Here is a 14,437-nt window from a genome sequence, read left to right as displayed (position 1 = left end):
TTCCCACTGTGATGGTGTATGTAAACTGTTTTAGACATTTTAATGCTCCAAAGCAATAAATCTGGAAAAAAGGGGAAAGCAAGCACCTCGGTTTGTATAAATGAAAAACATCGTGTCCTAATTTATGCGGCATATAAAACTCTGTGAAGTCGCTTTGTATCTTTTTGTGGAGAAGTTTATATATATATATTAATTGTTTCAAGCTGTTAATTTGTTTCCCCACTTGGATGTTGCTTTCTGGTTAACAGGGACTGTGCAGAAATTGTTGCTGGGAGGAGAGGATTATTGTTTAACATTTGCATAGTTCTAAGTTGGAATGGAGGAGAATTTTGCTCAGTGTATGTTTCAGAGTGAACAGACCCCATCTGCAGTCCTAGGCTTACATGCAGATCGGGACCCTTCTCCAAATTGTGCAACGCATACAGAAATGAGTATTTTGTGGGAACATGAGTACAAAATGAATATAAATGCAACTTTTTGTGCATTATTATTATTATTAAATCGAAAATACAATAAACAGGCCAAAATGGAAGCAGCGAGGGGCAGAGGGGGGGGGGTCAAAGATCACAATGTGGCCCTATTTTCATCTGAGGAATGTTGGAGGGTATGGCATCACTGCCTCCGACCATAGAGGCAGAACACGGCCATCACAGCTTGTAGGATCTCTCCGTGCTTCTGAGATTAAGGCCTCAGCTACACCATGGCAGTATTGTGCCATTTTAAACGATTATGGCTTCCCCCAAAGAATCCTGAGGAATCTAGTTTTTTAAAAAAAGTTTTAAAAAATATTTTTTCATTATTAAAATTTCCAACACCACATGCACACTGAATTCAACAATTCCCTCATTCATATATTACTTTATAATAAAACAATCATTTACGACTTCCCTTCTTCACCTTCCCTGGTTCCTTTGATTTTCCCATCATTCCTGCATATTCTTATATATCCATATAAGTTCTCCTTTCCCTTTATTGTTCCTTTAGTTTATATTATACTGTTGAATTTACCTTAATTTCACATTTTTACAATTATTTTCCAAATACTCCACAAAGTTTTTCCATTCATCTTTTTATATTTGATCCTCTTGTTGTTGTTTTTAAAAATATCTTGTTATATATCATTTACCATTACGCTTCAACTATTGTGCATGCCCACCACATATGGAAGAATGTTCCTTCTGCTTCTTCACATTTCCAAAATACATCAGATTCCAATTTGTACATCTTAGGGAAATCTAGTTTGTTACAGGTGCTGAAAGTTATTAGAAAGTCCCTAATCCCCTCACAAAGCTGCAATTCCCAGAGTGGCTTAACAAGCAATCCCTCTTCACAGGGAACTCCTTGACCTCCTCATGTATGCTTCTTATTTTTCCTATCCAGCCCTGCCTAGGTCCATTTCTCATCCATTTCACAAGAATTGTACATCTCTTGGGTAAGGCTGCCATGCGTTTGGATTGCCTCTGACATTACTGGGATTTCAAAGGCGGAATTGACATCCGGGGAAGGCAAAAGACAAGTCAATTGAAAAATTGTGGCTCAACAATTTTGGGGTCTTTTTTATTGCAACCCTACTCTTGGGATCGTTTTCCATTCTGGCCTGTGTTTGTCACACGTGGCATTGTTTCTGTTCCACTGCAGTTCGTCTTCCGCCAGAAATGGCATTATCCATCTTGCTGTCTGCTGTGACGTAACTTATGCATTTTATTATATGAATTACATAAATTACACTGTCACTGCATTATTCCACCCTATTCGTTTCAGTGGAAAGGAAGCGCAATGCTACATGGGATGGGGTGAAGGAGATAATGGTTTGCCAATTTAATGCAACAATAAGGGAAATAGTGCTTGCATTTGCTGGATTGAATGCACGTACGTTGGCCATTTCTACTCCTTTTTCTGCTTTTCTCATAATTCTCCAACATCCCTACTTGAGATATAGCCCTGTCCCCTCCAGTTTTGCTGTGCCATTCATCTAGATCAGGGAACAGTTTCCCACATAAGGGCCATATTTCCATGTAAGCAACCTTCTGAGGGACATGTGCCAATGGTGGGTATGGCAAAAGTGGATCCCACACCCTATTTTCCATCCAGGCAAACCAGAGGTATTATCATAGATCAAGGATCCATTCCAACCAGGTAAAAGCGTGATCACTGCAGATGGTGACAGCAGGCACAAAATTAAAAGATGCCTGCTTCTTGGGAGAAAAGCGATGACAAACCTAGACAGCATCTTAAAAAGCAGAGACATCACCTTGCCGACAAAGGTCCGTATAGTTAAAGCTATGGTTTTCCCAGTAGTGATGTATGGAAGTAAGAGCTGGACCATAAAGAAGGTTGATCGCCAAAGAATTGATGTTTTTGAATTATGGTGCTGAGGAGACTCTTGAGAGTCCCATGGACTGCAAGAAGATCAAACTTCTCCATTCTTAAGGAAATCAGCCGTGAGTGCTCACTGGAAGGACAGATCGTGAAGTTGAGGCTCCAATACTTTGGCCACCTCATGAGAAGAGAAGACTCCCTGGAAAAGACCCTGATGTTGGGAAAGATGGAGAGCACAAGGAGAAGGGGACGACAGAGGACGAGATGGTTGGACAGTGTTCTCGAAGCTACCGGCATGAGTTTGACCAAACTGTGGGAGGCAGTGGAAGACAGGAGTGCCTGGCGTGTTCTGGTCCATGGGGTCACGAAGAGTCGGACACGACTAAACAACTAAACAACAACAACAAAGGCGTGTGTCGCACAAAGCCAGTGAGAGATGTGGCCTAGAGAGGGGTGTGGCCCTCAAGGGCCTGATAGAAGAGGCCTAGATAGCCATATTTGGCCCTTGGCCCTCATGTTCCCTACCACTGGCATATTACATTAAAAAAGTTGGTTGTATTTCATTAGCAACCCCCATTTATTCTTCTGCAGACAAGGAAAAAGCAGGGATGGGGAGGGGGAACCTGATGGTACAACATATTAACCACTTGCATTTTATCGACTTCTCCCCCACCGCCCCCATTTGTTTTGTTACATCTTCTTGCCAGTGAGATTTCATTTGTGCAGAAAAGTGCCCCAGAAAGGTCTTTTAATGCATTTGTGGAGAAATTGGTTTCCTTATATCTTAGTGACAGATCCAGCATCTCTAACTGCAGCAATTAATTTAGCAGCATAAAAAATTAAGTGGCGTGTTTTGTCAGCTGAGCAGTTTCCCCCGTTCGTGAGCTTCGTTCGTGGGCTGGTCTTGAAAGGCATTTTGTTTGCTGGGGCATTTAGAAACGTTTTTAAAAATAGCATTTCAAATGCACTTTTGAAATGTGTTTGTGAGGCGAAAAGGGTACTTCTGGCAAATGTTTAGTGCAAAGTGAATGCAAAAGCTATTTGGAAATAAGCGAAGGCGCGATAAATCCAAGTCGTTTGACAAGGGGGAGAGCAAGACTTAATAAAACTGTATTGTTGGGTTATTTTTCCATGTAAGAATCTGAGCTGTCGTTTAATGATGGGATGGGTAAGAGAATCGGGAACGGAAGAAAAACTGATGGGAGTAAATCTTAATTTAATTAACCTGACGTGTTTATTTTACTCTAGGAATCTCTCTGTGCTTCACTGTCTCCGGGTAACAAACGTGATTGGCATTTATTACATCTTTTTGCTCCTTAACAGACACTTGGCTATCTTTTTGTGTTGCATCTGTACAGTTTAGTTGCGTCTTTCAGATGACAGGTTGTTGAACAGCTGGCTGCTGACATCTTTAATTGTACAAGCAACCTAACAGCAACATGGGAATTAGACCACTGGTCAGGCTAGCTCAGTTCTGCCTGTGACACGGACTGAACCTCAGACCATTCAGATGCAAAACACGTGTTCTGACTTTCCGTCTGCATACAGCATTCTGGAAGTCCTGGGACCACTTTCTCTCCTTTTAGGAAAGGGGAGGAAGTCAAAAAGAGAATTTTCAACACTGACTGCTCTATATTTAAACTGGAGCCTCCCTCTGTGATGAATGCTGGGATGAAACAACTCACCATTTTTAGTTCTTTTATTCTAAGCTAATTTTTGCAGTCGAAAATTAAATAAAACTTTCTTCCCAAGTTTGGCTTGCCCTTGGCCTGCCTTCCAGGCAGAGAAGATTCCCAGTGTTGTTGTTTGTCTGTGTTCAGAATGAAGTTTTGAGAACAGTTCGTTGCCCTTTTTCAAGAGAGGCTGGATGGAGAGGCCTGAGGGAGCGATCCGCCGGCTGGCGCCAAAAGCTTATTCAGCTTGACTGTGTCAAGTAATAGCGTCAAGAGGGATTTGAACTCGGCGTGTCTTCCGTATCCCACACCCATGTCTGCCCACAAGGCCATTTATTGTGTGATAGGGTGGGTAACCTCTTGTTGGTCATGGTTGCTTCAACAAGCGGAGTCATGAGGAGTGCTATAGAATTGGGGGAGCCAAAGTTGTGCCTTCCAGATGTGGCTGGACTACAGATCCCATCCTTCTTGACCACTGGCTGGGGCCGGGGCTGATGGAAATTGTAGTCAAATGACACATGAAGGGCACCACCCCTGGCTACAGGGCCTGCCTTTTACAGTGCTGAATGGACTCTTGTGCCAGTGGCTGTCGTCCCTTGCTAAGAACTGCTCTTTGGAGTCCAGTCCAATGCAGTAATAGTACTTTACACTGTCTTTTGTTTTTGAAATAGTTTTTATTAAGAATTTCCACATCACAAATTATCAAAAACATATCATCTTCATTCCCTCCCCATTTTTTCCCTTCCCCCCCAAGAAAAACCCTCCCTCCCGCCACGCCCCCCAGACTTCCCTCAGCTCCTCTCTCTGGTTTTTCAACACATATTATTCTCTGCATATTATAAAATTGTAAAAATCCTTACATTATCTATCTATTATGTTAACAATGATAAATTTGTGTATGTTTATTCAAAATCTGCAAAGGAGTCAAATTCATTTTGTGGGTTTTTTAAAGTAATTTGTAAAAAGTTCCTATTCTTTAAAGCCACAGTTGTCCTTGTCTCGCAGTTTGTATGTCAGTTTCGCCAGTTCCACATAGTCCATCAATTTCCCTTGCCACTGTTCTTTTGTTGAGATTTCCTCACTCTTCCATTCTTGTGCTATCAAGACTCTTGCCACCGTTGTTGCATACATAAATAAGTTCTTTAATTTCCTTGGCAGGTCTTTTCCGACAATCCTGCCCACTGTCTTTTGAATACCATAGATGGGGTTCTGGCAGTTTCCTAGATAGTATTCTCTCTAGCTCTCTCTGTGAATTAAGGCTGCCAGCCTAAATACACTTTCTAGTAAAGGCAAAAAAGGTAAAGGACTCCTGGATGGTTAAGTCCAGTCAAAGACAACTATGGGGTTGTGGCGCTCATCTCACTTTCAGGCCGAGGGAGCCAGTGTTTGTCCACAGACAGCTTTCCGGGTCCTGTGTCCAGCAGGACTAAACCGCTTCTGGTGCAACGGAACACCGTAACAGAAACCAGAGTGCACAGAAATGCCATTTACCTTCTCGCCACTGTGGTACCTATTTAACCCTGGCATGCTTTTGAACTGCTTGGTTGGCAGGAGCTGGGACAAAGCAACGGGAGCTCACTCCATAGCTGGGATTCGAACCGCCGACCTTCCCCGTTGAACACAGTCAGCCATTATTATGAGTGGGAATGAACAGAACTGACGGTTTCATTTCTCTCTGTTCCTCATTTCCCCTATCATAAATCCAGTCCTCCACATTTCTGTAGCAATTTACAATTTTTAATAAAAACAAATCCTCATTAAAATTTCTCAGCTTTTTAGTGTCATAAACACTAAATTGTATGCAATTTGCCTAATGCCTACATTATTATTTTTTTGCAAAGCAATTTCCCCTAATATAATGCATTTTGGTATGTTATTGTTCACCAACATGCACATTTTTAGGTAGATTTTACCCTAGTATAGTATATGCATTTTTATGCACATTACTTGGCTGGAGATGTGGAAAATTTGAAGGATGGCTAGGTTTTGGATTGCATAGTGTTTCAAAAAGGGCAAATTTGTAGGTGCAAACTGAATTGAATCCCCCCATCCCTATTTACGCATGAATGTACATAGGATTGCAATGCCTTTCCGTGATCCTTTTTACCCAGTTCTTAAGCAAACTTGGGGTGGAGGAAGAGGGGGACAAACACCATCTAAAACATATTCTTCCTTTTTTAAAATTTGAATACTTTTACAGCATTCCCAAAGATGAATGTTGTTGGATCTATAACTGGTAGGAATAAAGAAGCATAAACGCTTGATTTCAATAAGTTACTGTGATTGCATGAACTTGGTAAACAAGGCCTTTCCTTATTTCTTTTTTTTAAAAAATGCCTCTTAAAATTTCAGTTTAGTGTAGAAATCTAAAATATTTGAAAAGCAGGATTTCAGATTTCAATTTAAAATACACACTCAACTTTTTTTAAAAAAACACACCAAAAAACCAGCTTTTGATTTAACTTTATGAAAATCACTCATCCTCTTTTGTAACCCATTTTTCCTTTGTAGAATTTAGAACAGCTTTTATTATTCCACTCATATCCTTGTAGCAACCTTAGGTTAGGCTGGTAAGTCATGAGTTGCCTAAGGCTCCCTGGTTATCTTCATAGAGAAGCCTATTTTTGAACCCAAATTCAAGTCCACTACGGTGGTATCTTTATGACACTGCCTTTCCTTTCCCTCCAGATTGTAGGTTTGGGTATAATTGCTAAATAAAAAGGGGGTTGCTGCTGCTAGCGGCATCCATCTGATTCGAGAGACAATGGAGTGTGCCTTTGGGGGGTCAAACCACTGCATTAGCAGCACTTGAAGTGACGTCCCTGAGGCGCAAATCTGGGCAGTGTGTATGTCCAGATGACGAGACCCCCCCCCTCACTGTTCTGGTCTAAAGAATTATACAAAGGTTTACAAGCTTGATCTCCGTCGGGTGAAGTCTGGCACCGTGACTTATTCAAGGACTTTCAGAGACTTCAGTTTGATAGTTACAGTGGCGTAGTGTGGGTTGTCAGCACCCGGGGCAAGGCAAGTAATTTGCGCCCCCTAACCCGTGGTTTAGCGCCCCCTAACCCGTGGATTTGCACCCCCTAACCCTAACCCCCAGATGTTGCGCCCAGTGCGGCCGCCCCCCCCTGCACCCCCCACACTACGCCACTGGATAGTTCTGATGTTTTGCTTTATTCCATAAAGTTTTCTATACTGTAATTGTTTCTGGCCATTCTGTTGCTTTCGATATTGCTGAGTCACATTTTGCAACGCAGGGGTTTGTTTGTTTACCCTACTGGTTCAAAGGAAAGCAGAGCGAGATGGTGCAAGACAACATCCTACTGTTTTAGGAACTCCTCTCTGGATTTGTGTAGGATTTACTCCTTAGCCCTTTCTTCTTCTGAAGATATTCCTCAAGGCAGAAGAGGTTTAAGACATGGGTAGGCAAACTAATGCCCGGGGCCGGATCCGGCCCAATCGCCTTCTAAATCCGGCCCACAGACGGTCTGGAAATCAGCATGTTTTTACACGAGTAGATCATAGAATCATAGAATCATAGAGTTGGAAGAGACCACAAGGGCCATCGAGTCCAACCCCCTCCCAAGCAGGAAACACCATCAGAGCACTCCTGACATATGGTTGCCAAGCCTCTGCTTAAAGACCTCCAAAGAAGGAGACTCCACCACACTCCTTGGCAGCAAATTCCACTGTCGAACAGCTCTTACTGTCAGGAAGTTCTGCCTAATGTTTAGGTGGAATCTTCTTTCTTGTAGTTTGGATCCATTGCTCCGTGTCCGCTTCTCTGGAGCAGCAGAAAACAACCTTTCTCCCTCCTCTATGTGACATCCTTTTATATATTTGAACATCGCTATCATATCACCCCTTAACCTCCTCTTCTCCAGGCTAAACATGCCCAGCTCCCTTAGCCGTTCCTCATAAGGCATCATTTCCAGGCCTTTGACCATTTTGGTTGCCCTCCTCTGGACACGTTCCTGTATGTCAGTGTCCTTCTTGATTGTGTCCTTTTATTTAAAATGCATCTCTGGGTTATTTGTGGGGCATAGGAATTCGTTCATTCCCCCCCCCCCAAGGTCTGACGAACAGTGGACCGGCCCCCTGCTGAAAAAGTTTGCTGACCCCTGGTTTAAGAGCAGAGTTTTCCTTCTCCTAGATGGGCTACCTTCCCAAGTTGACAAGCCCCATCGGCCCCCACTTCCCCCTACAGCACATGCAGAAACCACGTTCTTGACCGTTGGACACACTATTGATCTTGTCCACTCAATCTGCCAGAGCTTCTCTTTGCATGCAGGGGAAGTTCCAAACTCACTGAGGGTTTCAGACCCATCAGTTACCCTCATCTGGTTTAGCCAGCCAGTCAAAGCTGTTTCCCAGGGTGTGGAGGCTCTCGTGTGTTGACAGCTTTTAGGAGCCAAAGGTCAGATCTGAGTGCAGAGTGGGGACCAAAGGTGGACAAACTACCCCAGAAGGAGCAGAACATTCTCTCATCAGATACACTACCTCTCCCCTAACAACTCACACAGCCCATATAAATGTAGACATGTGATTACATAATGTCTGAGTGTTTCACCATACAGCCTTTTAAAGATACTTTATTGTTCATTGTCGTTGGAATATTTGTCCGTTCCTTGAGCATCTTGTACTAGAAAGGCATTTGATAAATGTGTGAGCAGAGCAAATAGATGTAACCCAACCCTGTGTGTTGATTCTGTGTTAAAATCAACAATGGAACAATCGATTCATGGGATTGTTTTTGAGGAAAGTCCATGGATGACCATTCCAAAGACAATAACATCCTGGCATATATTTTAGGAGTCCCGGGTATGATCCTCTGTATGTAAAATCTTATGCCAGAACCAGCCATTTCTGTGCAGCTAACGAGATCAGGAATCAAATATGCAAATTGAGTATAGCAATAATTGGAATCAGTGGAACTGTGATGCTAGAATACTTGCATGGGTCCCCTCCCTCACTTGGGTCCAAGGAAAAGATGGGACTGCAAGACCTTAGAAGCTCACATGCGCCATTTTGTGGAAGGTACTGGAGCTGGCACCGAGCTGGACTGGAAAACAATGGAAGTTTTTTATTATTGTGAAGTAACTCAGTAAGTGGACCTTGGCTTTCTATTTCTTTAGCAATAGCCCCCCCCCATTTCCCTTGGATGGAAATCCCACTATCTAATAATAGACCATTCAGAAAAGCTCCTTGCTACCAAATACTGCATTTTGTGATGTGAACTCCATCCTCTTCTTTTCCGCCTCCCAGATGGTGCACACAGCTTTGTATCATGCTGAATAATTTCTCTCCATCCTCCAAATATTTCTTTCTAGACAGGGAAGCAGTCAAAGCACCGATTTACCTTTTCTCTCTTCACCCCTCCTCACATCCACCCCCCGCCCCGAAGCCAAACATCTCAAAACTGCTGGGATGGAGACTCCTAAGGGAATATGTATGCTAAAAGCACCAAATAAACCTATTTCACTAGGGGGTAGTTAAGTGAACAATCTGGCTTAGTAGCATTGCTGGTAGAACACCTGGAAGGGAGCCAAGGTGATCTCAAGGTAGGTCATCTTATTGTTTCCCTGCAACAATTTATGTTTGGATTTTGTTATACAGAGACCGAATTTTCCAGGCTGATATTACTGGGGAAATCTGCTGTTATCTCTGTGTGAATTACAGAAGCCTTTTCACTCAGAATTAATTGTACCCTTAGAGGGGCTTAGTGCATAATCTCTGGTCTATGATCTTCACTTGTCAAGTTGAGGTCCCTGCGTGCCGTGAGTTTGGAAGGCTCAGCTCAAGTGGGAGTTCCCTTTTCGCAGAGCCGGTCGTATTGTTGCAAAATTTGGCACGAGGCAGCCTCCGACTCTCCCTCCCTCTCTCTCTCTCTCTCTCTCTCTCTCTCTCTCTCTCTCTCTCTCTCTCTCCCCTTCTCTCTTTGGAGGGCAGGCCTATTACCGCAAATAGAACAGAGATGAATACTGTACACATGCTGCCTCTTGCAGTTGGGGGGCCTTTTCATTTTAGGCTTAAGTCAATTGCTGAGATTCTGTTGGGAAGCTGTCTCGGTAGGGGAGGGGAGCTGTTCGGCACTTCGAGTTAGCGAGAAGAAAGACTGTCCCAGTTTGATCTTCTTGTGAGTTGCCAACCTCTTTATTTTTAGAAGTGAAAACAAAGTCAGCTCCTTATGTGAGTTGCTGAGACGTTGCGCCTGTAATGCAGGAGGCTATCTGTTCTTGTCTTTTGCTTAGCGGTTTTATGTGGGATTTCCATTCCCCCTTTCATTTTTTCTTCTTCATTGTTCTTACATGCTTGAATCCAGCTACACCAGCAGTCTCTCAGCGTGGTCACATTTTAAGTGTGGCAGAGGTGTTCCAAAAGCTCCTTTGCTGCCCTAAAAAATCCCAGACACAATTCAAAAGGCTGGTTTTGACCCGTAACACCTTGCATGGCTCAGGACCTCAACCCCGTTCCCTATATAAGCACTGGGACCAATATCTGAGGCCCTATACAGTGGAACTTTGGGTTACAGACGCTTCAGGTTACAGACTCCACTAACCCAGAAATAGTACCTTGGGTTAAGAACTTTGCTTCAGGATGAGAACAGAAATCGTGCAATGGCGGCGGGAGGCCCCATTAGATAAGTGGTACCTCAGGTTAAGAAAGGACCTCCAGAACGAATTAAGTTCTTAACCCGAGGTACCACTGTACTGTGTTTTCCCTTACAATAGATGTTTGGAGGGTAGAAAGAAGAGAATGGGTCTTTTCTGAGTTAAAGGTAAAGGTACCCCTGACCATTAGGTCCAGTCGTGGACGGCTCTGGGGTTGTGTGCTCATCTTGCTCTATAGGCTGAGGGAGCCAGCATTTGTCCACAGACAGCTTCCGGGTCATGTGGCCAGCATGACTAAGCCGCTTCTGGTGAACCAGAGCAGCGCACGGAAACACCGTTTACCTTCCCGCTGGAGCAGTCGGTACCTATTTATCTACTTGCATTTGGTGTGCTTTTCAACTGCTAAGTGGGCAGGAGCTGGGACTGAACAACGGGAGCTCACCCCATCACGGGAATTCAAACCGCCGACCTTCTGATCGGCAAGCCCTAGGCTCTGTGGTATAGACCACAGTGTCACCTGCCTCCCATTTCTTTTCTGAGTTAGCCCCTATTAAAAAATCATCTCCAAGGAGAGGCTCGCCTAGCCCCAATTTTGTCATCCTGGCCCCACACAAAGACATCTTCACTCACTTGGGCATTAGGACAGCTTTTAAATGGCCTGGCTTTTGGTTGATATTTTTTCATGTGGGTGGGGTGGTTATTTTGCGTTGGGTGGATATTTGTTGCCGCCATAGGAGCCAACTCCTAGGGACCATGAGGGCTTTCGGCCCCCACAATAAAATATTTGAGGGGGCTGGTCCTTCTCAAAGTTGACGGGCATTCCCATTCAAATTGTGTGTGTGAGCTACATCATGTGATCGATTATGCGAGGCAGGGCTTACCTGGGCCCCCACAATATTTTATTCAAGTTGGCTCCCCTGGTTGCCACAGCATTTCCGTATATTTGTTTGGTTTTAAAGGATACTTATTGTGTGTGTATGTTGCTGTTGCTGTAAATGTGGACTCCTTCTGGCTGTATGAAGCGATGTATAAACTGAACAGAGTTGACCTGAATACATGGCAGGTGGTTTGGATAATCTTGGCCCTAACTTACGTCCTTTAATTTCAGTGGTCTACTTTGAGTAGAAGCTAGTTGGATACGATCCAATGGATTATATGCAAGCAAATTCTACTCAGAGGAGACCTGTTGAAAAACAAAAGATCTAAGTTATGTCCACCGATTTCAATGGGTCTACTCTGAGCCGGACCAACATTGGATGCAACTTTGCGTGTTTAGCATCCCATCTGGTTTGGCCCTTTCATAAGCAACCTTGTGAAAGGAAAAGGTTTGCACTTCACAAGTGTCAATGCCTGTGCCCCACCGCCATCAGAAGGTACAGCTTTCGAAATCCTTTAGTGGGACTAACTCACTCTGTGCTTACCACATGATGGGAAGCAGTTCTCTCCTGATATAAATGTACCCTTCCCTCGCTTTCCTTCTTCATACTGACAAACGTACAAAGATATGCCTGCTGCTATCTGCAGGTACCTGCCACTTTGTCCATTTGTATCAAATCACAGCCTAAATTTGTGCTTTCTGACTTCTGCCTGGAGAACTGTGTGGCGGTTAGAGTCGGTTGCTGACACGCGCCGGGCTTGACAATGCAGTCATTGATTGTGTTTATGTCCTTGGGTGGGTCTAGGACTTTCCCCCTCCCTCAAACGCTTTTTCTTAAGGTCTGCGTGCCGTCTGTTTCCCACCTGTAGTGGTGACAAGAGCCGAGGAGACCTTTTAGGTCATGAAAATATATAACTTATAAGGACTTCATTGTCTTCTGTGTGTATGTACCTAGACTAGGGATGGGCCAATCTTTCAGTTTTGGTTTCCCTCAGCACCTCGTTTTTTTCCAGTCCTGTGTTCAGTTCTCCACACTTCCACATCGCTTCGTGATTCATTTATTGTTTTATTTATAAACGCCCCATGGGCATTCATTAGCATTTTTAGCGAGCATTTCTCCTCAGGTACACATTATTGTGATTATTAATTACATGCCCTCCACCCTAAGATCCCAGGGCAGGTTGCAACAGTGAAAGACCATATTAAAAACAATTTAAAACAAATTGTGTCCTCCCTAAAAGAGGGCACGTGTTGTGGTGAGATCTGGAGACTGACCTCTTGGTTGTGGATGGGTCCACTGGATAGCCACAACACCTGATTGGTAGGTCCCTCGATGCTGGGTTTCAATCTGGCCAACGGGCTTGCAGTCTAAACGGATTGAGGGACCTATATAAACCCATGCATGTGACCCAGAGCTTCCTCCTTCAGCTTGGGCATCGGAACACCCACCCACCTCTCCCTAATTTTAGGGCCTTTTGTGCTTGACCTTGCTATGCCGTCGTGTGTTGTCTGTCATTGGGACAGAGGCACAGCAGGAATTTTCCCACTTGGCTGATTGGCTGTTGCCGTTTGGGTTTCGACTGCCCCATAGCAATTCATCACAACTTGTAAGGTTGCAGATAGGCTCTGGTTCATGTGATAGGGATAGGAGAACAGTCTCACCATCCCTATGTGAAGGGTATTCTGTTAAAGGAATCCAGGGACTCAACTTGGTTTGGCCAACCCCTGAAAAGGGGTTGTGCCCGTGCCTGAGTCCAAGGGAGCATCTGCAGAGTGAATAGAGTTGCTCCCAGGCTTTTCACCTTCCTCGGGTGTTCACCTTTGGCTGACCTATGATAGAGCTCTGGGTCAGTGTTACCTGCAAGGGTTCAGGGAGCTAGTCGAACCAGAGCCTATGCAACCACTCACTTTTCTGCAATTAATAAAGTTGTGGCCTAAATTCTGCCAAAAACCAAAACTAAAATTTGAGTCAAATGTGTCTTTATTTAGGAGGGAGGTCTCTGGATCTGAACACGCAACGGTGGGTCCCACAAATATGCCCTTCAAGTGTCAGAAGCCAGGGTAAAGAGGTGCATGTTCAGTTGTATAATAAAGGTGACAGACACACTTCTGTGTGGACAACTCCGGATGTGCCACAGAGAAGACCCTCTCCTGCCCCCATCAAGTCTCTGGGGGCAGAGGAACTACCAAGAGGGCCCCCTCTGTTGATCTTGGCAGAGTTTGTAGGGAAGGAGACAGCCTTTCAGGTATTGGGGCCAGAGTCATTTAGGGCCTTGAAGACTAACATGAGCACCTTGAATTGGACCTGGAAATTCACTGAGAACCAGTGCGGCTGCCTTAACGCAAGGGTTGTAAGAGCTAAACAGAACGCCAGCCAGTAATCTGACAGCTTCATTTTCCACCAAATGCAGTTTTGGCTTCGAGGGCAGCCACATGTTAGGTACTGTACTGGTTCTAGGGGTTGCTCATGCGTAAACCGACGCCACACCTGGCTGGGTTGCCTGAGTGAACCTTTTCTGTCCGGACAGCCACTCACCTATGGATGTCTCAGTCGCTGGCAGAATCCGTCAGTGGGCGTTTCTTGAACTTCTTCCAGCAAAGAAGTTCTTTGACGCCTAGTCTCCGCCTACTCTCCCTGCGCGGAAGCCTTCTGCGCAAGGAGGGTGTGGGCAGCGGAGGACCCGTGCTCTCCCCGCTGGTCGCCAGCAAGGAGTCATGGGATCACCTCGCCGATTCCCCCATCTGCCCCCCTTCTCCACTGGTGCTACGCTGATTCCCTTCCCCAGAAGATGGGCTGCCTCTCTCCATCCCGGGACGCTCTCTGGGACCCCTCCGGAGCCCGCTCTCTCCCTCTGGCCCTGATGGCAGTTCCCTGGCAGGTACCTTTGTCTAATATAAAACTGATTTAGGCACACCTAATATGTGCACGACTCTGCATGTGCACATGGCACCAG

At 44.7% G+C, this 14,437-nt stretch overlaps 1 protein-coding gene across 5 annotated transcripts in view; it reads left to right on the top strand.

Annotated features, from left to right (window-relative positions):
• Positions 1-14,437, top strand: part of PKNOX2 (PBX/knotted 1 homeobox 2) — a 440,472-nt gene that overhangs the window by 40,682 nt on the left and 385,353 nt on the right. Inside the window, exon 1 of one of the 5 annotated variants that reach the window (XM_081891019.1) lies at positions 10,110-10,131. The exons of the other annotated variants lie outside the window; for them this stretch is intronic. The gene's annotated coding sequence lies outside the window, so the exon portion shown is untranslated. Of the gene's footprint in view, positions 1-10,109; positions 10,132-14,437 lie in introns of those variants that run through there. 5 annotated transcript variants of the gene reach the window in all.

This window comes from Podarcis melisellensis (genome assembly GCF_964234715.1).
Source record: "Podarcis melisellensis genome assembly, chromosome: 15".
NCBI classification, from domain to species: domain Eukaryota; kingdom Metazoa; phylum Chordata; class Lepidosauria; order Squamata; family Lacertidae; genus Podarcis; species Podarcis melisellensis.
Note: the sequence above shows the minus strand (reverse complement) of the source record. Positions and strands in the feature narration are given on the sequence as shown.